At 59.5% G+C, this 27,388-nt stretch overlaps 1 protein-coding gene and 1 long non-coding RNA gene across 13 annotated transcripts in view; both read right to left on the bottom strand.

The window, feature by feature from the left end:
• The window catches only part of GSE1 (Gse1 coiled-coil protein), a 391,542-nt gene that overhangs the window by 117,853 nt on the left and 246,301 nt on the right, over nucleotides 1-27,388 (bottom strand). The gene's annotated exons all lie outside the window — the stretch shown is intronic.
• Nucleotides 921-5,322, bottom strand: LOC138418394 (uncharacterized). Of its 2 annotated transcripts, none has more exons than XR_011248538.1 (4): nucleotides 5,076-5,322; nucleotides 4,501-4,633; nucleotides 1,725-1,904; nucleotides 921-1,423 (listed from the first exon to the last, which is right to left on the bottom strand). It is a non-coding gene; the product is annotated as an uncharacterized lncRNA (long non-coding RNA). The 2 variants fall into 2 exon arrangements; XR_011248539.1 differs by having other exon boundaries at nucleotides 1,725-2,075; nucleotides 5,076-5,317.

The raw sequence follows: 27,388 nt of genomic DNA, 5'->3' as shown, positions 1-27,388 counted from the left end.
TGGCCTGCTTGCAGAAGCCCGAGGCCTGTCCCGCCAGCCAGCAGGGAGCTGGCGCTGTGCCACCCACACTTGCTCCCCAGGCCCTCACTCCCCATGCAGAACAGCCCCCCGGGGTGTCTGTCCAACGGCAGGAGGGCAGATGGACAACCGTGCTGACTTGCACAAAGGAACACGGCTCAGCAACCTGACGAGCGTCACAGACAATGCAGGGTGGAGGCAGCCAGGCTGTAGAACAGCCTGGGCACACACAGCGCCACTTACATGGCGCTTCCCTGAGGATGTGTAAGAAGGACGGAGGGCACGGGTGAGCGGACGCGGACACTCCTGTGCGCACAGCACTGTTCATCATGGCCCGAACGTGGGTGCAACTCAAGGGCCACCAAGAGCTGAACACATAAACAAACGTGACCCACACCCACACACAGGAATGTCATCCCTTAAAAAGGATCCAAGCACTGACAGCTGCGACAACAGGGATGGACCCTGACATTGTGCTAAGGGAGAGAAGCCCGGCCCAGAAGGACGGATCCTGCACGAGCCCACTGACGGGGGGCCCTGCAGGAGCCGCAGTCATACACACAGAAGGCAGAAGGGCTGGGGGGGCGGTCAGGGGACTAACGCGGACAGTGTCAGTTTAGGAAGATGGACTGTGGTGATGAGCATGTGACACGGACATGTACTTCATGCCGCAGATCTGAATAGCTGAAAATGGCTGAGACGCTAAAGCTTATGTTTTGTGTATTTTACCACAACTTGAAAAGAAGGAGAAAGTCTAACCTCCAGTAATAGAACCCAGAGCAGGGGCTGGGCAGGCGCACCTGGGAAGGAACTTTCTGGAGTGACAGCAATTTCTACACCTGGTTGGAGATGCTGGTTACACAGATGTGCACAGATGTGTCAACAGCAAAGGAACAGAACTCTTTAAATGGCTGCATTTTATTAAACACAAACTATACCTCAATAGGGCTTCCCTACTGGGGGTTCAATCCCTGGGTCGGGCAGATCTCGTGGAGGAGGGCATGGCAACCCACTCTAGTATCCTTGCCTGGAGAATCCCCACATACAGACGAGCCTGGCAGGCTATAGTCCATGGGGTCACAGAGTCGCGATTAAACACAAGATATCTCAATAAGCTAGGATCAAGGTTGCGGGAAGAAATATCCCGCTCAGACATGTAGATGACACCATCCATATGGCAAAAGTGAAGAGGAAATTAAAGAGCCTCTTGATGAAGGTGAAAGAGGAGAGTGAAAAAGCTGGCTTAAAACTCAACATTCAAAACATGAAGATCGTGGCATCCAGTCCCATCAATTCATGGCAAATAGACGGGGAAACAGTGGTCAGAGTGACAGTCTTTATTTTCTTGGGCTCCAAAATCACTGTAGATGGTGACCGTAGCCATGAAATCAAAAGGTGCTTGCTCCTTGGGAGAAAAAGCAATGACAAACCCAGACAGTGTATTAAAAAACAGAGACATTACTTTGCCTATAAAGGTTGGTACAGTCAAAGCTATGGTTTTTCCAATAGTCAGTCACGTACGGATATGAGACAATAAAAAAGGTTGAGCGCCAAAGAATTGATGACTTAGAACTGTTCCTGGGTTGGGAAGATCCCCTGGAGAAGGGAAGGCTACCGACTCTAGTGTTCTGGCCTAGAGAATTCCATGGACTGTATAGTCCATGGGGTGGCAAACAGTCAGACATGACCGAGAGACTTTCACTCACTCAGAACTGCAGTGCTGGAGAAGACTCTTGCGAGTCCCTTGGACATCAAGGAGATCAAACCAGTCCATCCTAAAGGAGATCAGTGCTGAATATTCATTGGAAGGACTGATGCTGAAGCTGAATCTCCAATACTCTGACCACCTGATGAGAAGAGCCGACTCACTGGAAAAGACCCTGATGCTGGGAAAGATTGAGGGCAGGAGGAGAGGGGGACAACAGAGATGAGATGGTGGGATGACATCATCGACTCAATGGCCATGAGTTTGAGCAATCTCTGGGAGTTGGTGATGGACAGGGAAGACAGGGTGCTCCATTCCACGGGGTCGTAAAGAGTTGGACACGACCGAGCAACTGAACAACAAAAATACTTCAATAAAACTGATTTAAAATGTTAAAAACAACTTCAAACTCTCATCTCAACACACATTTATTTACAAGTTATTTTTAGGTACTCTGTATGAATAATCTCTCTGTTCCAAAAATTCTTCCGAGTGAAGGGTTTCTAGGCCCCACACCAGAAAGCAGGGGTCAGGGCAGTTTGAGGGCGAGGCCTAGTGGCTGCAGGAGGACGAGCTGGGGGTGGTTTAGGGGCGCGCGGGACAATCTTAAGGCCCTGCTGTCTGTTGACACAGCCCCAAGACCAAGGCGCCATGCCCGTTCCCTCTCAAGAAGAGATATGATACCCCACCCCACCCCACCCCCACAAACTGGGCAGGTGTGCCAGAAGTCTTGAGTCCAGAGTCCCACCTCTCCTGGGGGGCTCAGCCTCTGCCCAGGGGTGCAGCTGAAAGCACAGGGGAGCGGCGATCCCAGACCTGAGATGGCGGGGGTGGGGGGCTGGGGGTAGTGGTTGGTGCTGAGCTCAGCTTCCAGAGGAGGGCAGGGATCCTCCAGCCACTGCGGCCTTGGGCGCACCCTCCCTGTGCTGCGGTGTCCCCAGATTTAAGGGGCACAACGATGCTCCCCTATGGGGCGGGCGAGAGACTCACACTCATGCCAGAAGCCCTGGAGCACACCGAGCTCTCAAGGCTCCCGCCCACCGCCCCCTCCAGCTTCTCCCCTTCTCCCCCAGGCTCCATGGGCCACCGGGGGAAGGACAGTCGAGGCCACCTCTCTGCAGCCCAGAGTTCAAGTCCACGGGTGGGGCCATGTTTATCTTTAAGTCGTCCTTTTCCTGCCCCGGGCACAGCACCTGGCCCCTCCCTGGACCCATTGTCTCCGGACCCAGGGCCATCCGGTTGTCCTAGGGGGAAACAAGGGAGCCCCCCACCCCCATTTCCTCACAGCGGCTTGGACTCCAAGTCCCTGACCCAGCCCTTGACCAAATAAACACCAGTGCACACAAAAGACATCCCGCACAGACCCTGGGCTGGCTGGCGGCGAGGGGGGCCTGGGGGCAGCACCGGGCGGAAGGAGGCGGGGCCCAGCTTCCGGAGCCCGCTACAGAAGGTGCCACCGGCGTCCTGGCGGGAGCCCGAGCCCATCCAGAGGGGGCAGAGCTGCCCGAGGACCCTGACTGGACGGCCAGGCTTCTCTCAGCAGGAGTCCCTGTGCCCAGCAAGGGCTGCCCACCGCCGACGGTCATAAGAAGCCACTGCTGCTGCCGCCCACCCCTCACCAGCCCCAGGTGCATGATGCGGCACTTGGCGCTCTCTGCCCCAGGGCTGTGGGACAGCGGAGGAGCACTCCCTACCATCTCTCCGGGGGCCCCAGCAAAGCCAAGCTCCAGAGGCCTACACGGAGCTCGACAGCGCCCCTTCTATCGGGCTCCTTCTGGTGCCCCAGTGTCTCCTGGGATGGCCTCCCAGATACAGCTCCTGCACCAAGTCCTGAATCTAGGCAACCAAATGCAGTCAGAGGCAGGTGTGTGCCCACAGCATCACCGCATGGCAGTCAATTGGGATGAAAAAGCCAGCAGGCCCTGGGTGGCTCCTGCCCTCCAGACAATGGGGGTGTAGGGGTGGTGGGGAAGAAGCCAGAACACCACAGCTCATAGGGGATGTGCTGGGGCTCAGCCCTGGGACGGGGGACTCAGACAGGTTTGGATCTCCTTTTCTCCCATTAGACCTGACTGTCTCCAGAGGAACCATGGGGTGGGAGCTGTAATTGCTTCCTCGTGTTCCATCCATTAACGGGAACTCAGATCCACAGGCTGGCTGCTCGCTGAGGCTTCAGGTAGCAATTTTCCATTTGTGTTTCAAATTTTAATGAACACGCCTGTCCCCTGGGCCCGAGATGTGGGCTGTGAGCGGGTGGCAGGTGTGCCACCCAAGGCGGGGGCTCCAAGGGGTTCCTGCTAGGGCTTGATTTCTCCAGGGAGCAGCTCCAAGCAAAGGGGTCCTCACCTCAGCCTCCCAGGTCCCACCAACCCTCCCTGCTGACTCCGTGTGGCATGGCACGGGCTGCAAATCATAAGATTATTATTTCTTTCCGACAGTCCCAAAGTGTCCTATATCCCCAGATGGAGAGCAGAGTTCAGCTCTGATAAGATTGCATCACCGGGAGGAGATACATCCTCACCCTTGCTCCCACGGCCTCCGGCTCACATAATTCCTCTCTGATCTTACCCAGGGCATCCAGTCAGGCTGGGAGGCAAACGGGATAATCCATTTTAGAGAGATTGATCAATATCGTTAGGAGCCTTTTAAATGGTTCCACAGGCTTCAAGGAGCCGAGGCAGACAGCTGAGTTGGAAATCGGGGGGCGGGGGTGGGGGTGGGCCGGTGATGGGAGGCAGGCGCTACCCATGGGGATTTTCGGTCCTCCCATTTCCTACCTTCGGGAGCTGGTTTCCATCAGGGCCCGGAGGCCGGGTACATGTGGGCAGGTCGTGCGCTGCACAGGGAGCTGGGCTCAGGGGCCTCGCCGGCAGAAGTCTAGAGGCTCAGGACACCAGTGCCTGGAGAAAACTGGACACGTGTCCCTCGTGATGTGGGCAAAGGCAGCTCAGATGGCCCCGCCAGGTGCCAGGAGGCAATGAGACCCGGTGGAGCCAGAGCTTCGGACTTTTTAAAGAAAGCCTAAAAATCCGGGTTAAAAAAAAAAATCTCCCGGTTTTAAAATATTGGCAATACATTAAAAAAAAAAAACAACGAAGAGCTGTGTGGGGACCAAGTGAAACACAGCTGCAGGCCAAGTACCCGAGGTTTTGCACCGGCTGCAGCGGGGAGGCTCTGCCCGCGGCAGGATCTCCTCTCCACCTGCTCCCGCTGGCTCCTGCCACCTCCCTCGGGAAACTCGCCCACGGCCTGCCCCCTTTCCTCTCACACCCCTCAGCACGATCCACCCGGCAGCTCCTCCTTCAAAAGGCACCCGGAGCTGGACCACCTCCTGCTGGGTCCTGCCACCCACCCTGGGGCTCCTGCAGCGCCTCCTTGCGACTCTCCTGCGGCCGCCGCGCCCCCTGCAGTCTGCTCTCGGTACAGCAGCCGAGGACACCTGTCCCACCGAGGTCGCCGCTGGACAGACCCCTCCGCGGCTCGCATCTCCTTCCGAGTGAAAGCCGCGCCGGTGCTGCTCTCTCTGGGACCGGGCGCGCGATCCGCCCTCTGCCCCACTCTCCCCCTCTCGCTGGCCTTCAGGCTTCCTCTCTCGCCTCAGGGCCTTTGCACTTTGGCCTGCCCTTACTGCAACCCGGGTCTGACGTCCACGTGACCACGAAGGGCTCCATTAGCAGTCACGCTGGGGCAAGAGGCAGAAACCAGGACCGCCTGCGGCACACAGGACCTGCCTGTCACCGTTTCTTTTTTTTTTTTCCCAGGCTCTGTTAAAGGGCATCAGAGAAGCCCTCCTTGGCTGCCCCAGGGGAAACACCCTGACCCCCTTATATTTTCTCCACACCGCTTGTCACAATGAAATCATGTGCCCATTCTTCCGGTTGTGTTTGTTTCTTATCCACCGTCTGGAGCAGACTGTAAACTCCATGAGGACAGGACCTGTGTCTGTGTTGCTCACTAACAGCATGCTGAGAGCCAAGGGGAGAAAAGAATTGCACGGATGAATGTCTCGCTTCCTGCAGGGACCCCGCTCAGAAGCTGCTCAGAACGACGCTCGAGACCGCTCACGTCTCTACTCATCTCTCCAGTTATATCCCTGATTCTGTCTTCGCGATGAACTCCCTGCAGGGAATTTAGTACAAGTCTATGCACCTGCTCTTTTCTTTTCCTAAAATGCCCTTCTCCTCTCCATCTACCAGGCAAACACCTATTCATCCTTTAAAACCCAGTGAGAAAACCCCCTACTTTAGGAAACACTCCGTGACTTTGTCCATACTCCCGACTATAGCTAACCCCTCCTTCTACTATCGCTCCCATGTGTGTGAACGTTGGCATCTATAGCCTTCCGTGTCTGTCTTCCAGGACAGTCTGCCATGTCCCCCAGGTTCCACGTGCCTGCGCTTTGCAGTCAGCCCACTGCTGTCAATCACAGCTCTCCAGCACCCCTCAACCAGGGCAGCTGACAGTCCCAGGAAAACAGCATTGTTGCCATAATCCCTCCTCGGGGAGGCTTGATTTGGGGGTGGAAGGAAAAGAATTGCCTTCCGATCCCCGTGCTCTCCGGCATCGAGTGGCCCCCTGCTCTGAGATGCCAGTGCTGCTGCTGGGTGTCACGAGGCCTGGCTGAACCCCCCAACTCCCCCACCCCACTCTGGGTACACCACCCTCATCCTCACCCCTCTCTCCTGCTTGTGCTCCCTCCACCCTCCCTGGGAGGGTCCTCCCCAGAGCAGACCTCTCGTCACTGGGTCCTGTCTGCTTCCCGCCCCCATGGCAAGGGCAATGCCTTCCCCCAAAACCCCTGCCAAGAGGGCAGGCAGCCTGAGAGCCTCTTGCACGTGGGCGTGCACAAGTCAGGGGGCCAGGGCAGCGGGGGAAGCCAGCGGGAGCAGACAACTCCTTCAAGAAGCGCGAGAGACACGGTCCTGGCAACCAGAAAGCCTGCTGCTCCGGGAAGGCAGGCGGCGAGGGCAGGCCAGGGAGGCACCTGCTCACCTGGGAGACAGCCACTCGGGGGCGAGGGGGACAGGTGCCCTCTCCCCAAATCCCTGCCCCCACTGCCAGCAATATTTTTATAACACTGTTTTGGCACGTCTGCTGTGAACTTAATTTAACATCCATATTGCTGCTACTTAATTAAATAGATGAACTCATTCTACATTTACAAGTCTTAATTCATCCTGAACAAAATTGGCCATGTTTGGTTCTTTATACACACTAGCAGCTCCCTGGAACAAATGGTGGCCTTTCGCGTTAACGGCGGGGACAGGTTAAAAGCTAATTATCGGCTCTGGTCGCCTGTGTGAGGGAGCGGACATCTTTATCCATCATCAGAAGGGAACAGAGGGGCCTTCGAGGTCTGCTCTCCCAGCCAGAGGGCGGCGGGGCTGGCAGGCCCTTCCCCTACCTGGGCCTGACCCCTCAATGGTGGCGGGGGGGCTCCTTCCATCCCCACTCACTGCCCCTCTCTCCTTGGGAGCACTCACATGTCCCACCCCACAGCTCTAGCCACCTGCATCACTCCGCAGAGGACCGGTCAGGCTGGGCAGCGTGTGTGTGTGTGTGTGTGTGTGTGTCTGTGTGTCTCCCCGAAATCTGAGCATGGGATACACGGCCAACATTTCTGCAGCCCCCTGGGGGCAGGGGGTAAGGGACATGGTAGGCCCAGCTGGGTCAGGCTGCCAGGGCACCCCTCTCTCACGGGGTTGGGACAAGGATCCCCGGGCTGACCCTGGGGAGTGCCCAGACCAGGCCCTGGCACACAGCAGGTGCTCAGTACATGCAGCAGGTACTAGAGTGTCTCCAAGCTTGCTGCCGGGGACACTAGGCCAGGCTCAGAAAGAGAAAGACCCAGGGACAGCATGGCTCTGGCCTGTCTCAAGGCAACCCTACCTGGTCTGGACCATCTATGCCCTGGAGCCAGGGACTAGAGGGGAGCCTGGGGGTCCTCACCTCCCACCGCATGCCAGCCCCTGGGTTGCAGGTCCGTGGAACGCGCAGTCTATAGTGAGCTGAAGGGGCACGCAGCCTGCATTCCAAGAGGCGCTGTTCGAAGTGCTTTCCAGGTACTCTGCATGTCAGCCTCACAGCAACCCTGTGCAGGGGCGACTACTCCGACCCACACCTGACGGGAAGAAATGAAGCCCAGAGAGGTTAAATAGCTTGCCCGGGGTCACACAGCCAGCGGCTCTGGAGAAGGCACTGCAAACCAGACGCTAGGGGGCAGAGCCCACATCTCAGCACCCCCAGAGGAGTGGCTCGGGGCTCCCGCTGAGACTGACCTCCAAGCACATGGGCTGTGGCCCCCACACCCTGAAGACCTGATCCCCAAAGGATAGCCTACTGATCTATCATGCTGGCGCCTGCCCCCACGGAATAAGAAAGCCCGGCGTTGGTCTGGCCTCTTCCCACTCGGCAGCTCTTAGGACCCTGCTGACCACCTGGCAGGCAGCTGGGCCCCAGTTTGCCTGCAAAACCATCCTGCCCCCGGCCAGGCTGGTCACCACTCCGCCACCACCTTTGGGGCCTCTGCCAGAGAGAGCTTGGGGATATGAGATGGGAGCAAATCTCGGCAGAGGGGTCATCTGTGTCCCTAAGGTGGTCTCGGCACCAGCCTAGGCTGCAGACAAGTGGGACGGGATGGGGGGTGTTGCGCTGCAGGGCGAGGCGTGGTGTGTCTCCAGCAGTTCCCTTGGCCCAGATGAGGCCCCACCCACTGGGCCAGGGCTGCAAGCGGAGGCTGGGAGGCTGCGAGGCCCTGACACAAGCAAAGCCAGCAGGCACTGACATAACCTCCCGGGCTGGCTGCCCAGCCAATGGCCCGATCACCTGGGGAGCGAACGGTTGTTTGTTTGGGGAAGGCAGATGATTGGGGGGGTGGGGGTCCACTCACTAGCTTTAATCCTGCTGTGGATGCACTAACGGCAGCCTGCATGGCCCCTGCACAGCCCTCAGGGGGTGGTGGGAGAGCCCAGAAGTGCCCGGACGAAGGCCCCCACGGTCTGGACCAGCCCCAAGGTGTGGGCTGGCCTCCCTGGTCTCCCCGGGTTGTGGGCGCCCTGCCCACCTCCCGCACACACAGGCTGTGGAGAGGCCAGCAGACGTCCCCCATGGCCACCCCCAGCCCAGAGAAGCCGGTGCTATCTCCCCCTCACCATTACAGGCCTGGCCCCCAGCTCCCCAGCCCAGGAAAGCGAGCAGGTCACAGCAATATAGACGTGCCTCCTAGCCCTTGGAGGGGGACAGTCCTGCTCGCCCTGCTGAGTGTCCGCCCCAGACCGTGGCCTCTGGCCCCGCCGCAGTGCACACCCACCTTCAGCTCCTCGCGCCTGGGCCTCAGGCTATCTCTGACAGGTGTCCCGTGGGTGGTCTCAAGCACCCTCGGGGGGGGGGGCTCCTCCTGGGCCCCCCATCCGTCAACCCCCCCGACAGTGGAAGCCCTGCCAGCGTTGCTGAGAGCCTCCGATGGGCCAGAAGCATCTTTATGTTCAGGCCATCTCGTTCTGCGTTTTACAAGCAGCCCCTGTTTCTAAATGAGCAAACAGAGGCCCAGAGAGGCTGAGGTCCTTACCCTAAGCCACACAGCCAGCAGGAGCTATGACCGGGATCAGATTCCAGGCAGATTAGGTCTCTGGTGCTCCAACCACACCTCTCTCCCCTACCTACTGTGGCCCACCAAGCCCACCTACTCACCAGCAGAGAGGGCGGATCACTGGCAGGCAGCCACCAGCACTGGTGTTCCAGGGCCGGGGAGGCTGGGGAATGGGGGCACTCCACCCCTTGGGGAACCAGCCCTTTTTGCGGGCCTCCACCCCAGGTACTCAGCATCACTCCCAAAAGCCCTGGCCTTGGACAGGCGGCGCCTCTGCAGCCAGATGCAACCCCCCCACCTCACACCGCTCCCGCTGCTGCCTCAGCCTATTCACACCCAGCCCCTCCTCCCAGAGGCCTGTCCATTAGCCAGAAATGTGGGGTAAGCAGGGGGCGAGCCTTTCCCCCAGGGGGTAGAACAATGCTGAGAAGGGACCTTTGGGACTCTCTGACCTCCCGATGTCCAGGGAGCCTGAGAGGGGTGACAGCTGTGACCCACGGGAGGGTCTGGGTTGCAAGCAGCCAAGACCCTGGGGCACCATGCCTTGCTCTGTTGCCTAGAATTGCGACACTCAGCAGGGCTGGGGGTCTTGGCGGGGTAGGAGGCAGCCCCTAGGGTCCTCCAGCCCTGCTTCCTTCCCTAGCCCTAACTTGGGCTCCTTAATCAGTCCCCAGGGAACCCTCCCTCCCAATTCCTCCCTATCTAGAGATGATTTCATCAGACAGTCAATCAACAAATATTTACCCAGCACCTCTCAGAGTATTCAGAGGGCAGAGGTGGGACTTCAATAAGAGCCAGAGACGGAGCCAGGCTAGGAGGCGGGGTGGCCACCAGGTCATGCTCTCATAACACACACTCATGTACACACACACACCAGCACACCCCACACACACTCAGCACACACACAGACTCCGGGGTTCACACCTCCCTTCTCTGTGGCCTTATACTTCTGGGCGACCTGTCTCACCGCCGATGCCTCAGTTTCCAAATCTGTAGGAGAAGCCCTGCTGTGAGTGTGACGTCATCTCACACGTGCATGCAAGGGGGGCTCAGGTCGGAGCCTGCCTCGAGCAAGTGTTCCTGGACGCCCAACTCACGCCTGAACTGCTCCCCCAGGATGCACAGTTTCAGGGCCCCTGCAGGGGGAGTGAGCCCCAAGGACCTGCAGGGAGGGAGACTTGCTGACCCAGGAAGCAAGATGGCTGGGGTTGGTGCCACGTGGGGAGAGGAGGGCTGCCCCCTCAGGGTGCCGGGCCTTGGGCCACACTAACCTTTCACACCTGTTGACCCCCTGAACCTTCTTGATCGTGGCCCCCGGGCAGGTGTGGTGAAGGGCACAGGAGGGCACATTTGGAGGGGGCCTCTGAGAGGGGGGTCGCCCTACTGCGTTCTCATTTGTGGCTGCTTGTAACGGTGTGGGCGAGAGAGATAATGGACGAGCCACTTCCTGGCAGATCCTACAGTTCACCCGGGCCCCGCGGAGGGGAAGACGCGCTGCCCAAGGTCTCCCCACTAGCGTGGGGGCTGCTCACTGCCTCATCCACCCTTGCAGGTTCCCCTTCCTGGACTCAGCTCAGGGAGCCCTGGCTGTGGGTGGGGAGAGGGAGGCTCGAGAGGGCAGGGCATGCCTGGCCTGCCTGCCCAGGGCCCTCTGCCCATGAGGGCTCCCAGAGTTGGAAGGAGGCCCCAGTGGGCACCAATGGGGAGGTGGACATGGGGCTGCACTCCTGCCACTGTTAGCCACCGGTTCCCGTGAGCAGTGCCCGGTTTCTGGCTGGCACACACAGACACGAGAACACTTGGCACTGCCAGGGCCCTCATTAACAGAGGATCTTAAAACAGTATGTGGAAACCCTTCAAGACCCCCTGGGCTGAGCGCCAGCACGCTCTGGATTTTACAGGGCCAGAACACTGAAACGGAAAGGCTGGCCTCTATGTGGCGGGCGGGCAACTCCAGTGCACAGCCAGGCCCCCTGCCTCAAGGCTGGTGTCCCCTCCTCCTGCAGGGGTGGGGCTGGAAACCCTCTCCAGCCCACTTGCGCAGATGGTGTAGACAGGATGGCTGCAAACACATATCGTCAACGCAAGGGAAGGACGCTGGAGGAGGAAGGGGGTGTGCGGGCCATGACTGCACAGAAGAAACCGAGGTCCACAGAGGTCCCAAACATGCCCAGAGTTTGTAGCAGGTAAAGCTGGGCTGGGAACTCAGGCTTCATGATGCCCACAGGCCCGTCCTGGGTGGGCTTCTGCATAGGCAAGAGGAAGGGCCGCGGTGCCTGGGGAGGATGGGCAGGGAGGATAGCGCTGGGTCCAGAGGCAGGAGGCCTGGGACTCGATCCTGGCTGCATCACAGACTCACTTTGGGCAAGTCCAGTTCCTCAACCCTGAAGGTGAGCCTGGGATGTCCTTAGGGTTTAAGTCTCACTCTGGACAGAAAACCAGCTTCCTGGTCTGGCCCTGCTCCAGGCCCTCCGGCAGCATCCCTGGGCTGCAGTCAGTGGGCGGGGGCTCCTGGCACTGGTCAGGGCAGAGGTGCTGCCCTAAGGTCAGAGCTTCCGCTGCAAACGTGTTAGTCCCGGAGGCCTGGCTCAAGACCCCACACTCAGTCCCCGACCCTCCCCGCCTCGAAGTGAAGACACCTCTCTGCCCAGCCCAAGACCGACAGAAAGACCAACAGACTGACAGACAGCGCGAGAGAGACCCTCTGGGCTGCTGGGGGGCGGGACGGGCATTTCCTTGGTGCCCCCCACCCAAACAGCCAGGGGCGAGTCTTGCACTCACGACAATGTGCCCTAAACACACACCAACTGCTGGGCCTACACCCGAGATCACGTGCTGCACACTGCATGCTGGCCTCCGGACGACCCTGAACCTCCCCCGGTGAGCTGCCCTGTCCCCGTTCCACAGCGGGGGGAGTTGGCTCGAGGCAGACCTGGACCCTGAACATGGCCACCTGGGGCTCTCCACGGCTGTGTGGCCTTGGCCAAGCCATTTCCCTCTCTGTGCCTCTGTTCACACCCCCCCACCCCCGCTGGTGGAAAACAGTGACATCACATCCCTGGCTCAGCCAACGAGATGATTCAGACGTGCACCTAGCGCAGTCCCCGCGGTGTCCCTGTATCGCGGCCGTTCTCCTGAGGCCACCTCCCCCAATCCACGTGGGCATCCTTGTTGCCTGGAGACCCTCAGGCTCTCTCCTGGACCCTCACACCCTGGGAGATCACCGTCACCCCCCGCCCCTGCCCCCGGGCGCTCCCAAGCCCCCCCACCCCCTCGATGCATGAGCTCCTTGGGGTCACCATGCAGCGGAAGTGCAGCTGTCCGGGCAGCCGGGGACGCAGGGCCCTGGGACAGGGCTGCAGGAGAGAGATAACCCGCTGGCCCCGGCTCCTGGGCACCTGACGCGGCCCTGCGGGCAGGAGCCAGGCCCTGGCACTGGGCTGGGGATGGCGGCGGGGAAGTGACAGGGTGGCGGAGCGGGAGACAGGCCCTCACAAAGAGCGCGTCCCCTGTAAGTGGAGATAAACCCCGGGAGGCAGCGGGCGCTGGATAGGTTGTTGAGCCGATGTACCGCATGCTGACAGGGCAGACGCGAGGCCTTTCACGGCCACGCGGCTTTCATTTGCCGTTATTCATGGAGGAGCCGGGCGCTTTATCTCCCTCACATTATGTGAGGCCACGAGGCAGACACTTGCTCCGCGCGCGGGGCTCCCTCGGAAAATATTAATATGTAAATGTCACTCTCCCAAGACCAGAAATGAAATGGAATGACCGGCTGGGAGATGCTCTGCTGGCAAGATGAAAAAAAAAAAAAAATAAGAAAAGAGAGAGAGGAAAAAGCTGCTGGGGCTGGAGGCGAGGGAGCCGGCTTAGAGAGGGAGGGCGGGTTCACGGGGAGCGTGGGATTTGCGGTGGGGGGGGGGGGCGGGGGAGGAGGCAAGGGGGGAGCAGTTCAACTATCTTCTCTCCCCAGACAAACGCTTCAGGGCAAAAACCTCAGAGCAGGGTGGGGGAAGCTTCCGGCATCAGCTTGAGGGTAGGCAGATAACACAGAGGCTAACGGTGGCAGCTCTGCACCCAGGGACCCTCTGCAAGCACCTGCGTGCCGGGCTCCTAGGTCACTGCCAGCCCTGTGGCCCCCTTTCCCAGATGACAAAGTCCCGGCATGGGGAGGCTGGGCCACTGGGCCAAGGTGCCCCCTGCCCCTATGACTCCTTCTGTCAGACCCCCGGGCTAGACCAGCAGGGACCCCATCTGATGCCCCTCGTGTGCAGAGCAGCCGGACCCTGGGCCGCCTCTGCACTTCCAGGCTGGGACACAGCCTGCCCTGCCCCCCTGCCAGGAGCAGCAGGAAGTAGGTGACACCCCACACCCTCCCTACAGTGAGGGAGCCTCCAGGACCCACAGCAGCTCCTCAAATCACAGCAGAAAGACGGCAAAGGGGGCTTACAGCACCTCACCCCCACCCTGCTCAATTCACAGCCAGGGAAACAGCATCTAGGGGACACCTGACCGCCCCAGGGCCGTCCGCCAGCCCCAAGTCCGGCTGACTCTTCCCAGCCATAGTGCCATTGAACTCCCAGGGGTGGGACCCTCACGGCCTCCTCGTCACAGGAAACACAGAACCTGCCTGAGGTCCCATAGGGGTCAGAGGGGCTGGCTGGTGACCTCTGCTCTGAGGGTGCTCTGGCTGGAGGAGGGACCCGAGTGAAGATGTGGGATGCCCACGGGGCACCTGCCCGCAGGGCTGGCACTCTGCTTGAAGCCCCTCTCCAGCCTTGCCTGCGGTTGGGAGCTAGAGTTTCCTTCCTTCCGCCCACCTTCTCTGTCTCCAGTCCCTGGAGGCCGCCATCCTGTGTCCCCAGGGGTGAGAAAGCTGGGCGGGGAGTGGCGTATTGTGGGCAAGGGGTGGGAGGGCGCCCGCCAGCCATGGACCTAGCCGGGCAGGAAGCTGACTTACAGTCTTAGCACAAGAGCTGGGAACTCTACCCTCCCACTGGGTTTTTGGGGTGGTCCAGGGACCCCACCAGAAAGCAGTGCTGTGGTTCATGTGTCCCCTGCCCTGAACCGCTGGATCCTCAGAGCCCAGGCCCATACTGCTATCCACAGGGCACCCTGGGAGGAGGTGAGGGCACGTTCGGCCCCCCACCTGCTCAAGTGACCTCCCCAGACACAGAAGATCCCAGCCCTGAGCCCCGAGAAAACACAGGCATGTGCTGGCGGCTGCTGCTGGCCCTTCTCTCTGAGGCGGCCGCCCTCCTCCACGCTCCCACCCCGCCTGCCTGCTGCCAGATCTCATCAGTGGACTCCAGGGTGACCTGAGGCCGCAGAGCTCGCAGGAGCGGTTGTGTTTCTTCCCAGCAATGCCAGCTCGCTACTTAACCCTGTCAAGCAGAGAGCCCGCGGGAGGCCTGAGCGAGGGACCGGGAGAGAGTGGGCTGGGCGTGGGGGGCTGAGGCCAGTAAGCCCTGCTCCCTGGGCACCCTCAGGCCAGAGAGCAGGCCCCGGGGGACAGGGACAGGGGCCGAGCAGAGGAGGGGCAGGCCCGCAGATGGAAACTGTGACTTCAGAAAGCTGGAATGCTGCCTGGGAAACACCAGAGCTCATCCATCACCCAGAGGCACCCTGGGAGTGGAGGGCGGGCTCCTGGGACCCCGAGGAGGAGCACGTGCACACACCTCCCAACCCTCACACAACCCCACACATGTGAACACAAGCACGGGTACACATGTGTGTACCAGTGCACACCCGTGTGCTCATGTACATACACATGCAGGTGCAAACAGCACACCGCCCACGCCCACATGCATGCACAGGTGTACGTGTGTGAGAAACACGCGCACACAGATGTACACGCGTACAACGCATGTGTGCAGAGATGTAAATGTATACACGCGTGCACACAGGTGTATGTGTACAACACACGTACACACAGATACACATGTGCACACACAGATGCACACACACACAGATGCGCACACATACACACAGCCCTGCCAAGTCGCTGACTCACCAGCCCTGACCTCCACCCCAGGACCCCTGCAGGCCTTCGGGCAGGCCTTCGGGCAGCCCTGGGCAGAGGGCTGGGGGAGGTGGGGAGAGCAGCGGCTTGGCAGGGCTGCCTGGGGGCTCCAGAACAGAACACTGGGGAGGCAGCGGCGCTCACAGCCAGGCCTTGTGGTCTGGACTTGAGAAATCTCCATCCCGTAATAAGAGTTTCTGGAACGAGAGGCCCTTTCCCGAACAATGGGCTGAGCAGCTCTGAGCACGGCGGGCGCCTGAGTGTGAGGCGTCTGGGCAAGCTGATTGTGTGTCCCGAGGCGGGGGCAATGGGCAGGCTCCCAGGGCTGCTCCCCCAGGGCTGGGCCTGTCCCCTCCTCCAGGAGCTGCCCTGCGGGGTGGGGGCAGAACTCCTGCGATGCCAGGAAGGGGAAGGGGCTCCAAGGAGGCAGGAGCCTGTTTCCTGGGAGGCCCTGGGGGCTCCTGGTCCTTGGGCCTCCTCTGAGACTGAACTGGAGGGCAAGGGAGGGTAAAGAAGGCAGGCAGGGGAGAGGAGGAGCAGGGGAGAGGAGGAGCAGGGGAGAGCAGCCGGGGAGGGGGAAAGATCTGGGAGGGGGCTGTCCGCCAACTGCACCCTGAAACCACTCCGGGAAGCCTGGTTTCCCAGGGGCCACTAGGGAGTCCACCCTGTGTTGGTTCTCAAAGTGGGGTTCCCACAGGGAAGCAGCGTCACCTGGGAGCAGAAATGCAGGTTCTCAGGCTCTCCCCAGAGCGGTGTTTATCACACCACATGTCCAGGGGATGCCGATGCTGGGTGGGGGTGGGGAAACCCCTAAGAGCAACCTGCTCTCAAGGGGTGGCAACTTGTCAGGGCACTCGAGCCATGGGGGTACAAGCAGGGAGGGTCCTGCTTCCTGGGGCGGGGGCTGAAGCCTGAGGCAGGAGGTACTCCAAGTCCTTCTAGAAGTCTGACCATCAAGACGAGGGGACGCCCGGGGATGTGCTCAGGCTGAGGAGCAGGAGCCAGGGGTGGGGAGAGAAAAGTGGCTCCTGTGGGGGGAGGTCCAGGGGGCTTCAGCACTGATGGGCGGCCAAGAAGAGCCCCAGCTTGGGCTGCGGCCTGTGACAACCACAGCGGCGGGGACAACTGGAGTATCTAGGTGCGCTTCACAAACACCGTCCTCTTCACACAGCGTGCACACGTGCTAAAGGCTTCCCAGGAGGCGCTGATGGTGAAGAACTAGCCTGCCCGTGCAGGAGACACGAGATGCGGGCTCGATTCCCTGCGTCAGGAAGATTCCCCGGGAGAAGGGATGGCAACCCACTCCAGAATTCTTGCCTGGAGAATCCCACGGACAGAGGAGCCTGGCGGGCTGCAGTCCATGGGGTTGCACAGAGTCAGACACGACCGAAGCGACCTTCCACGCTACACATAGGAGCAAACGGGGCACAAAGAGGGTAAGTGGCCTGAGGACCCCCAGCTGTAAAGGGGCTGAGTGGGGAAGGCCATGAAACCATGCAGAGTTAGGGTCTTCACTTTCAACCACTCTCTGTGCAGACGGGGAGACGGAGGGACAGGTCCCAAGGAGACAGGAGTCAGGGTGGGGCAGAGTCCCGGCTGGGCGATGCCCAGGAGCTGCCCACGATGGGCCAGTGGACCAGATGGCAGAGTGATGGACAAAGCAGACAGAAGTCAAAGTGGAGGAGGTTTTTGAAGGCTTGCAGAGGTCCCCAAGGAGACCTGGGGTCTGGAGGAGTGCAGGACAGACTTTCAAAAGCCCTGACCAGTGACCTGCCTGACTGCCCCCCTGCTTGCCAGGCTGGAGACAAGCACGTGAGGCTGGGGTCCCTCCACCTGCGACCCTCTTGCAGATCTGCAATTAAACCAGCATCTCCACCAGCCTCGTGCGGCTCATCAGCCCCCACCCTCCCGTTGCTGGGTGATGGGGGCGCTTTGATATCGGGCCGGACTCTAATGCGTGCCGTGCGAGGGACCCTTAATTTATTACGTGCCGGTAATTGATGTTTATATAAAGTAGCTCTTACAGCTACTCAAAGTAGGAGATGAAAGGCAATCAATCAGCCATTTGCCTCAAAAGAAAGGGAGAAACACCACACGTTTCAAAAGCAGGCCCCTGAAAAAATACTGGAAGGGGGCTGGATTAGCACGCCGGCACTTTGAAGCTTGGGGTTCCAGCCACACCGACAAACGGTGGTTGCCAGGACGTGGGAACCGTCCCCGGGCTGCCTGCGTCTTTCGGAGTGGGGAGGGTCTGGGGGCCCTCCCGGCGGACACAGGCCACGGTGCTGGACGCTGCCCTGTGGCCCTGGAGCCTTCCCTTGGCTGTCCGGCCCATCATCTCCTCCACCCTGGTCACTCGTTCTGTTCGCTGGGGTCACAACTCCAAGAAATGTGGCTTGAGGCCCAGGTTGAGTTTTGAGGGGACCCTCCTGCACACCAGGGGGACCCCAAGGCTGAGGTATAACACTTCCTACATGGGCTGAACCAGACTGTGGACACAAGGGATGGGGCTCCCCAGAGTCACCTCATGCTGGGATCTTCTTTCTCCTCTGCCACCTACCCTTGCCCTGACTCCCACCCTCAAAACCAGCCGGAGCCAGCAGGCCTGGCACAAAGGGCCCCAGACTCAGAGTCCTGGAGGGACTCTGGCCTTTCCAGACCCTGGGGGCAGCCGGCACACCCCGGCTCCAGGGGGCTCTCTCTGTGGTCACGTGGCCTCCTCCGTGTCAGATCTTCTCTCAGGACTGCGCTGCACGTGCACCTGGGGAATCCCGCTAACCACAGTGCACACGCCTTAACCTAACTGCACCTGCAAAAGCCCCTTTCCCTCATCAGGTCACATGGACAGTTCCAGGTGTTGGGACGCAATGTCTTTGGGGGGCACTGCAGCCTATCGCAGACACGAAGGGGAAGTCACACATGCGCACACACATGTGCACGCGCATTCACACACACATGTACCACACACACAGGCACACATCACACACGCACATGCATGTACACACATGCACATGCAAGCACGCACGCACGCGCGCACACACACACACACGCACACACACACACACACACACACGGGGCCTGGTCCCAGGCTGGGGGTGAGCTGGGGGCAGCGCTGTGCCTTCTGGAGCCGCAGCCTCCATTAAGAATTTATTAGCCCAGAGGGAAGAAGTCTTTAGCTCTGGGTTTCCTGCGGTGGGGTCCTCAGCAGCAGCAAAACTTCGCTTCTGGGAATAAAATGGAAATGCGGCCCCTGGGGTACACGCAAGCCGGGCTCACAAGGCATTTCCCTCCGAGCTTGGCCAAGTGGCCCCCAATGATGGGAGGGCAGGGAGGGGCAGGTGGGGGCCGCAGGGCACCCCAGGGCAAGTGCACAGGACGCTGCAGGCACCCGTTCCCCGGGCCTCACCTGCTCGGCGCCGCCTGGCCTAATAAACCCTCTCTCTTTGGAGTCACATTCGATGCGGTTCCAACAGGGAGCCATACGTCACCAAATCCAGCAAAAATTTGTGCTAAATTGAATCAATCCATCTTGGAAATGGCTCTTGTCAGGTTCTGTCAGGGAGACCGTCTGCAGGGGACGCAGAGATCAGGAGGGGTGATGGGACGTGGGGGCTGGTGTGGGGGGGCGATCCAAACACCTCTGAGCCTCCCGCACCCTCCGGTTGGGGGAGGAAGGGGTGTTCCCACGCCCCCGTGAGCGAGCTCCGGCACACTGTTGGAGCTGAGTGGTGGGCCCCTCCTCCCACGGCCTGGCCAGCTTGCTGCCATTCCACCTTTTACAGAGCTTCCTGTGTCTCGATTTCACAGGGCTCTACAGCTATCAGGCGCCCACCCATTGCCAGGGGAGCCAAGGGCAGGTGGTGGCCTAGGCAAGCCAGGCCAGGGAGTCCAGACCTGCGGCTGCAGGACTCAGGGGTCTGGAACCAAGGTGTCCTTCAGGTGGGTGGCCGGGGAGGCAGCCTCTCCCAGCGGCAGTTGGCCTGGAGATCCTTGGGCAGCAGAGCCTGTGTCTGGAGCACTGAGCTCCTCAGATGAACAAGACATAGAGTCCCCTGGCCAGCCACCACCCTGCAGCTCTGAGTGAGGCCCACGCAACCTCAGGAGCTGACTTGGAAAGGGGGCTTGGAGCCTTCAGAGCCCACCACCAACATGACCTCCCCAAAACCAGAATGCCTGCTGTGCGTGCTTAGCCCTGTCCGACTCTGTGTGACCCTGTGGACTGTAGCCCGGCAGGACCCTCTGTCCATGGGGCTTTTCCAGGCAAGAGTACTGGAGTGTGTTGCCATTTCCTTCTCCAGGGGATATTCTCCGTCCAGGGATCTAACTCCCGTCTCTTGTATCTCCCGCATTAGCAGGCAGATTCTTTACCACTGTGCCACCTGGGAAGGCCAGAACGCCAGCTACTTCTTCCTGAAGTCTGGCTCTCGTCCCCGGCCCAGATCTAACCCTCCTAGCTGCCTTTGTCTCCATGTGCACTTGTGCAAACCTGGGAACCTGGCTCCCATCCCGTTGACAGGCTGCATTCCCCGTCCATGCGTGGTCCAGCCTGTGTCTGCACTGCACCCTCCCCAGGCCAGCCTCTTCTGCTCAGGTCACCCCACCCCTCCTCGGATAGCGGTTCAAGTCTCTCCTCTGCCACCCCTGCTGTCGTCCACCTCCAGGAACTCCCATCCCTATGGTCATATCTAAAGTGTCCCAGCCTAGCCAGCACTCGGTTACCCGGGGAGCTGCCGTTGGCTGTCAGACACACAGTCAGAGGGCACAGAGCCGCCGCGCACCTGATACAGCCCAGAGGACGTGATGCGAGATGTTTACAAGCTGCTCCTCTGAATGTCAAGTTCAGGGGCACCGGGACACAGGTGAAAAAAGTGCTATAAAGCTCCTGTGGATTCCACTGTGGGTAAAACAGATTAAGACACCAACTCTCATCAGCACTTCTAGCTCACAAGGCAATCCCCTTCCCTCTGGCCGAAGTTTCTGAACAACTGTTGTCCCGCGTCTGTGAAGCAGCGGCCGGGCGCCTCAGCAGCTGACCAGTCCTACCTCGAGGCCCACGATCACGGCGATAGCTGGACCAAGCCTGCTCCCACAGGCAGCCCAGCTGCAAAGCCCCTGGATGGCCTGTCCCTGCCTCCAGGCGCTGTTTCTGCTTCTCCTTCATTTCCCCCGCCCTCTGTGGTACAGAAGCCACTCAGAATATGTCACTTTGGAGCATCATCTGATCTAAAAAATGACTCCATGGGCTTAGATGTCGGGGCAGTGGCTTTCCCAGGAGGACAGTGGCTGACTGGGGTGGGGGGGGATGCTGAGGGGGGCTTCTGGGACTGTTCACACCCCATTTCTTTCCTGGGGGCTGGTTACCTGGTGAGTTCAGTGGTAAACACACATGACTGGGCACTTATGTGTACTTTTCTGATGACCAGCATACTTTACAGATAACTGAAAAGGAGAAATTTCACGTGTCATGGGCTGAATGGTGGCCGCTAAAATCCCTGTACTGCAGTCCTAGCCCCCAGCACCACAGAACATGACTCTCTGGACAGACAGGGTCTTTCAAGAGGTGGTCAGGTTAAAATGAGGTCATGGAACGGGGGCAGGGGAGCTTGTCCAATATGACTGGTGTCCTATATGAAGAGGAGGTTAGAACCAGACATACACAGAGGGGGCGGCCAGTGAGGATACAGGGAGAAGGCAGCTGTCCTCACGCCAAACTGCCAATGCCTGCATCTGGACTTCCAGTCTCCATAACCATGAGAAAATACACACTGTCTGAGCAGCTGCGCCTGATGCTAGGCACCCGAGCACCCCTCTGGGGAGCCGGGGAGCCCTGTGGTCAGCCCGGTCCCCTCCAAGGCAGGGGGTCCTGTGGGGAGAGAAGCGGCCAGGTTTGGCTTCATGGGATCATTTTCCCTCAGAGTCACTACACCCCCCAACTCGATTTCCAAACCGGACACCTAGGGAGCCGAGTGCCGAGGCTGAGACCTATGGAGGGATTTATTAGCAGGCAGAGGAGGACAAAGGCAATCTCGCCTGACACAAATATAGATGAATACGTGTACGGGAGCCCACAGACTGGCAAATTAAAACAGGGCTGGGGCAGGCGAGCGTCGAGGACGCCGGTTGATGGATTCTCCCAGCCAGGCGGCCGGGCCCACCAAATATGTCACCACGACACGCTCCTGAGAAACTGCAGCCTCTACACATACCCGGGGGGCGGTGGGGGGGACGGAAGAAGGGGCTGCGGGCCAGCAGAGCTGGGGACTCCAGGTGTGGGGACGGCGCGTGTGCAGATCTATCTAGGACTTGGGACGAAAGGGGTTGTTGGCTTGGGAAACGGGTACATGGGGAGGTCAGGAAGCAGGAGAGGGGCTTTCGCTGCCACCCTGCACCCCCAAGCTGTCAGACCCCAGGGAGCAAAGGCAAGCTACCCCAAGGCGCTGTCTGTGCTGCCTCCCCAAGCAAGGAGCAGGAGCTGCCTGAGCAGCTGAAGGGAAGGAAAGGGAAGACGGATGAATGAATGAATGGCGGCTGGGAGACACCACGCTGGGCGCTCAGCACAGCGCTCAGCACACGGCTGATACGAGCCAGCTGTCGCCATCGGTGTCGCTACGTGGCACCACCCCCAGGATCAAACCCGCATCGACGTGGATTACCTCCACAAGAAACACGTGACCTCGTAGGAGGATGTTCCAGGCCTTTCCCATCTGGGCCAGCCTCACGCCACACTGGCTACTCCAGTCTCCCGAAGCCCCACGGCCCTGCCCTCTCCAGCTCCTCCCCGTGCTGGTCTCGTCCCCTTTTCCTGGAATAACCCTCCTTCCTTCCCCTGCTGGGTCCCACATCCCTCCTGGGCCCCAGGGACAAGTGACACGAAGGCCCAGGTGACACCAACTCGAGGGGGCAGAGAAGCCTGTCCTCGGTCTGCCCGTCACCTTGTGCTCGGGCACCAGCCCTGCCTCTGGGTGCCCCTCACCCGGTGACACACGCGGCCACTCTGCTAGGTGCAGGCCGGGACTCCAACAGCGAGTGCCTGGTGAGCCCTTCCAGACACAGCTACGGGGGTGGAGGGGGTGCAGAGCAAACATTCAAAAAACCAGGTTCCAACCTGGAGAAGGCATGGGGAGGGCCCATGTTGTTTGGGTGCCCGTGTGTGTTCACACGTGTAAGTGCATGTGGATACGGGTGTAAACAGGTGCATGTGGGGGGTGTGTGTGTACAAGTGTGTAAGTGGGGCGCTTCTGTGTGCATGGGGTGTGTGTGCACGCATACACGGGGGAGTGGGCGTGTGTGTGCTGTAGGAGGTACACATGGGAGCTCCTGTGTGTGTGACTGCGTGCGAGCGTGTGTGCTGGTGGCGGATGGCTGGGCAAGACGGAATTCTCTGTCTGGCAACTGTACAGCTGTAACTTGTTTTCAGACCTTCGTTCTAAATCCGTTCATCCGACAAATAGGCCAAGCACAACGTCCACTCAGGGGCAGAGCCCACCTCCTTCTCTGCACCCCTTGCTCTGGGACACTAGGGTCCCTGGAGATGTAAGCCAGTCGAGTCAGGCCTTCGGATACCTGCAGCCCCAGGTGGCTCGCAGAGCCATCTACCTAATATGGTGTCTAAACAGAATCACTTGCAGATTCACCCAGACACCCACGACACCGCCGCTCCATGGGTAGCTCCGCCCGCTAAGCACACCGGAGAACGGAAGTTTGGAGCTGGGAATCCACGCGCTGCCCGTGACTGCTCTGTGGTCGGGGCTGGTCCTCACTCTGCTCTCTGGGAAACCGGGCCTCAGAAGGCCTTTCCAGATCCACCGCAGAGCGTGAGGGGAGAGAAGGCGGAGGATCGCGAGGCTTGAGTGCGCCCGGGCGGGGCGGCCTTCTCAAACTGTACAGTGCAGCTCTCAGTGTGCAGATCGATCCCAGCTCCCCGGGACAGTCCACCCCTCCACCCCCGCTCAGATGGCCTCTGCCAGCCGGGGGTCCACGCCACCATCGCCCTTCAGCCCAGGGGTGTGCATGGGTCAGGTCTGCGTCCTCCCACCCCATGGGATCAGTATCCACCTTGGTCTGGAAGAGCGAGGAGGACAGGGCAGCGGGAGGCAGAGGCGGCATGGATGAGGGAAGCGGCCTTTTCTGCACGGTCAGCAGCCTGGGCTCCCTCCCTCCTGACGAAGGGGAGCGAGAAGGTGGCCATCCGTCTCCAACACGGCTGGCCCTAATTAAGCGTCAGTGAGCGCCCCAACCTGCCTGCTTTCTGTCCCCAGCATAATATGTTATTTACCTGCAGCTAATAGGTTCACGGGTAATGACAGTCTTGTATCAAATGACGGCCGTTTGGCTTCTGACAGTTTTAAAGACCGGTCTCGGGGACACTACAGTTTCTAATTACAGGGTCTGTCACCGGCGAGGTTCAGTTCAACACCACTCCTTCTCCCGCGGGTGACACTTCTGTCCAGATAGGAAATTTAAGCTCAGCCGCGACAGTTAAGGTTAAAAATACTGCTCCGTACGAGGCGAGGGATCATAATTTGGGTCGCTGCCGTGTTTAATTAATTGGACTGCGGCAATCAGCGCTCCGAGGTCCGTAATTACAGGCAGGGCGAGGGCCCGCTCCCCCCGCCGTGTCTTACAGCTGTAATTTCGCGGGGGCTCTGACCCGGCTTAGAGCAAGGGGCCCTGGAGTTCTTTCAAGGAGCAAGGTACTTCATTAGGCAGCCGTGATTTGTGCGCAGCAGAGGCGGAGGCCGGGTGGCGAGGCGGGAGGGGCCACACCTGCCTTCGCCCTTCCCCGCTGTGGGCTGCCACCTCCTCCCCTGGGGCCAACCCGGCAGGCCGTGTGATGACAAATCCAAGGGAGAGACCCCCAGAAGCCACAGGAAGTGGCGGGAGGATAGGGTCCTGGCTCCGTGGCCTCCATGCCGCGCCGTTCTGCTCAGGCCAGGTGAACTCGGGGCCTTTGCGCTTGCGGTTCCCTCCCCCCAGATGCCAACGTGGTTTCCCTCCCTGTCCCCTCCTTGGAGGGGAGGAGCTTCCCCTGACCCTTGCCCCATCACCCACCCCTGCATCCTGCCTGAGGTCACCCTGTGGGGGTGTGCCCCAGCTTGTGCTCTGCCCTCCGTGAGGATTCACTCCTGCCTGGTGTGGGAATGGACGGCCCTTTATCACAACACCTCCCGTTCCTCCGAGGCCACCACGTGTCTCTGTCCCAGGCTGATCTTGCTTAAGCTTCAAGGAAGGGCCCGTGGACGACTCCAGTGGGATGCGGGCCCTCCCTGATCCATGAACACCTGCCCAGCCCACGCTCCTGGACCTCCTCTGCCTGGAGCCGAGGTCTGGGAGGTCCACCGTCCTGACTGTGCCATCTACGCTCGAGGTCACCCCTGAGCCTGAGATGCCACAGAAGCTGGAGGAGGAATGCCCGACGCTCAGAGAGAGGGAAGCTGCCTGTGACCCACGGGCAGTAAGACAGCCGTTAAAGGAGAAGATGAGGCACGCAGGGCCCCAAGTCGGGGACAGACACCCATTCCAAACCACATGTAGAGGGGACAGCATCCGTCAGCGGGCAGCTCGCCCCCCAGCCCCTCAACCAGAAGCAGGTGTGTACACTGAGTTGTGTCCCTGCCTAAAGATACAATGAAACCCTGATTCCAGTACCTCTGAATGGCTCCCTATTGGAACAAGTCTGAGGATGCAATGAAAATGGATGCTAAGAGGAGGCCACACTGGAGTAGGGTGGGCTCTCCACCAGGACGACCGGGGGTCCTTAAAGGAAGAGAAGAGACTCAGAGACACATACAAGGAGGAAGCCAGCTGAAGACAGAGACGGCCACGGGAGGGATGCGGCCGCAAGCCACGAGCACTGAGGATGGCCAGCAAGGCCAGAGGCTGGGAGAGATGAGGGAGGGTTCCCCCGGCACCATCAGAGGGAGCGCAGCCCCATGGACAGGTTGGTCTCAGACTCCTGTCCCCCAGAACGCGAGGGAATAGAGATCGCTGTTGGTCCAGACACTCCCGCAGGCACACCGGAGAGGAGCACGCCAGGCTCGGTGACCTCTGAGGGGTGGCCAAATCCATCACTGTCGCACGCGCCCTCCTCCCGGGCTCTGGGTGTGCGGTTCCCATGGAGCTCAGGGACCCAGGCGGTGGGGGACAAACACGCCAGTTTATTAAGAATCGAAGGCTGGGCTGCTGCCTCTCAGTGGAGAGCTGCTTTTGAAGTGCCGAGTGATTTATTTTAGCCAATTACTGGTGCACTTCCCCTTCCTGAGGACCCCACGTAATTGATTGAAACCTATTGAAAACAAATTAGCCAGCACCAGGATGCAAAGATCTGTTTATCGCTTCTCTGGAGGTTTTCAGGGAATCCACGGGAACTACAAAACACATCCGCATTTGTTTTTCCCATCTCCAGAAGGACAGGAGGAGAAAAAGAACAAACTGCTTCTAGACCCCTCTGAGCACCTGGCAGCCTGTTGTTTATTATCTAGGCTCTAAGATTATCACCCTGAGGACGCCCTAATACTCTGCCATGCTGATGTCAGAGCTCACTATGGGGGCTACTGAGAGTGGTCCCAGTTTTTCACGGAAGGGTGTGTATCTTCACGTTTCTTGCTTTGTTGCTTGTTTGTCTGACTTCCTTAGAACATATCCCAGCATGGGACTTCTGGGATCTGAGTAAAGAAGCATCTCTGTGGATCTCGCTACGACCTGCCCTTCTGCTTCTCCAAAAGGGCTCTCGCTGTCCACAGGCTGCCAGGCTCCAACCATCTGTCCGTTTCATCACAACTGTGCCAGCAACGCATGTTATCATTTTATAACATTTGGGAGCTGACTTAGCACGTACAATGTGGTATGGGGGAGAGGTGGCTTCAAACATATGTATAGGTGAACTTTTTAAAAATCAGTTTCAATTGTGGTAAAACACACAACATAAATATTCACCACCTTAACCATTTTTAAGTGCACTGTGCTCATTTGCTTCAGTCGTGTCCGGCTCTTTGTGACCCCATGAACTGTAGCCCGCCAGGCTCCTCTGTCCATGGGATTCTCCAGGCAAGAATACTGCAGTGGGTTGCAGTGCCTTTTTCGAGGGGAACTTCCCAGCTCAGGGACAGAACCCATATCTTCGGTGTTTGCTGTAAAGCAGGTAGGTTCTTTACCCACTGAGCCACCCGGGAAGCTCTTTAAGTGCACAGTTCAGTGATATTATGTACATTCACATTAAGTCACACTTTTAAAGTTATTTCCTCACCTATGTGAAGATCGCTCTGAGACGTCAGCTGATGCTCTGCGCTTGGCTTACCCTACCTTCGCTCTGCCCACCTCACGTGGCCAGGCCCACCTCTCAGGAGCTGCAGTCCAGCATTTCCCTGCCTCACTGGTATGCTAGGCTTGCACAGGGGCTTCCTACGCTGCTCAAAGCCTTGCAGGACCTCCCCTGGCCCAGCCCATGGGACCTCAGCTCCTTTCAGAAAAGCCGTGCCTTCCACGCCCCTCCAACCAGGTGCAGGTCACTGCACGCTGCCAGACCGTCCACCTTCCCCCAGCGTCAGGCTTCCGATTGCTCAAGCCACTGTCTGCTTTCTCCTGCTCTTTTGCAAGTAAGGCAGGTGCACAGACCACACTGACCCTGCTGCCCCACACACGCAAGACCCTGATCAGGTCCTCCGGCACCCCAGCCAGCGGCAGGGCCCCTCTCCTTGGCTGCCCCGAGCCCAGGAAGACCAAAGTTGCAGGCTCTGTGGGGCTCTGGCCGTCACCACCGCTGTCACTGCTGCAGAATCCTGCTGCTATTTCTGCCACACCTCACTGCTGTCAGCGGGACAGCCGGGTTGAAAGGACAAGGTAGAAGCGTCCCGCAGAGCACCTTGCCCTGTGAGGCCGGCCTCCCTGCCATGGGCATCCTCCCTGTCATGAACAGGCAGAGGGGTGGGGACAGCGCTTCCCGCCAGTGGAGCCTGGGAACCTGGCACAGCCATGCCCTCGCCCTTGGAGCCCATGTCCATGTGCCTACACACGTCACATCTGTGTGACATGTGCATGTGCGTGTAGTGTGTATGTG

This window comes from Ovis canadensis, chromosome 14 (genome assembly GCF_042477335.2).
Source record: "Ovis canadensis isolate MfBH-ARS-UI-01 breed Bighorn chromosome 14, ARS-UI_OviCan_v2, whole genome shotgun sequence".
NCBI lineage: Eukaryota > Metazoa > Chordata > Mammalia > Artiodactyla > Bovidae > Ovis > Ovis canadensis.
Note: the sequence above shows the minus strand (reverse complement) of the source record. Positions and strands in the feature narration are given on the sequence as shown.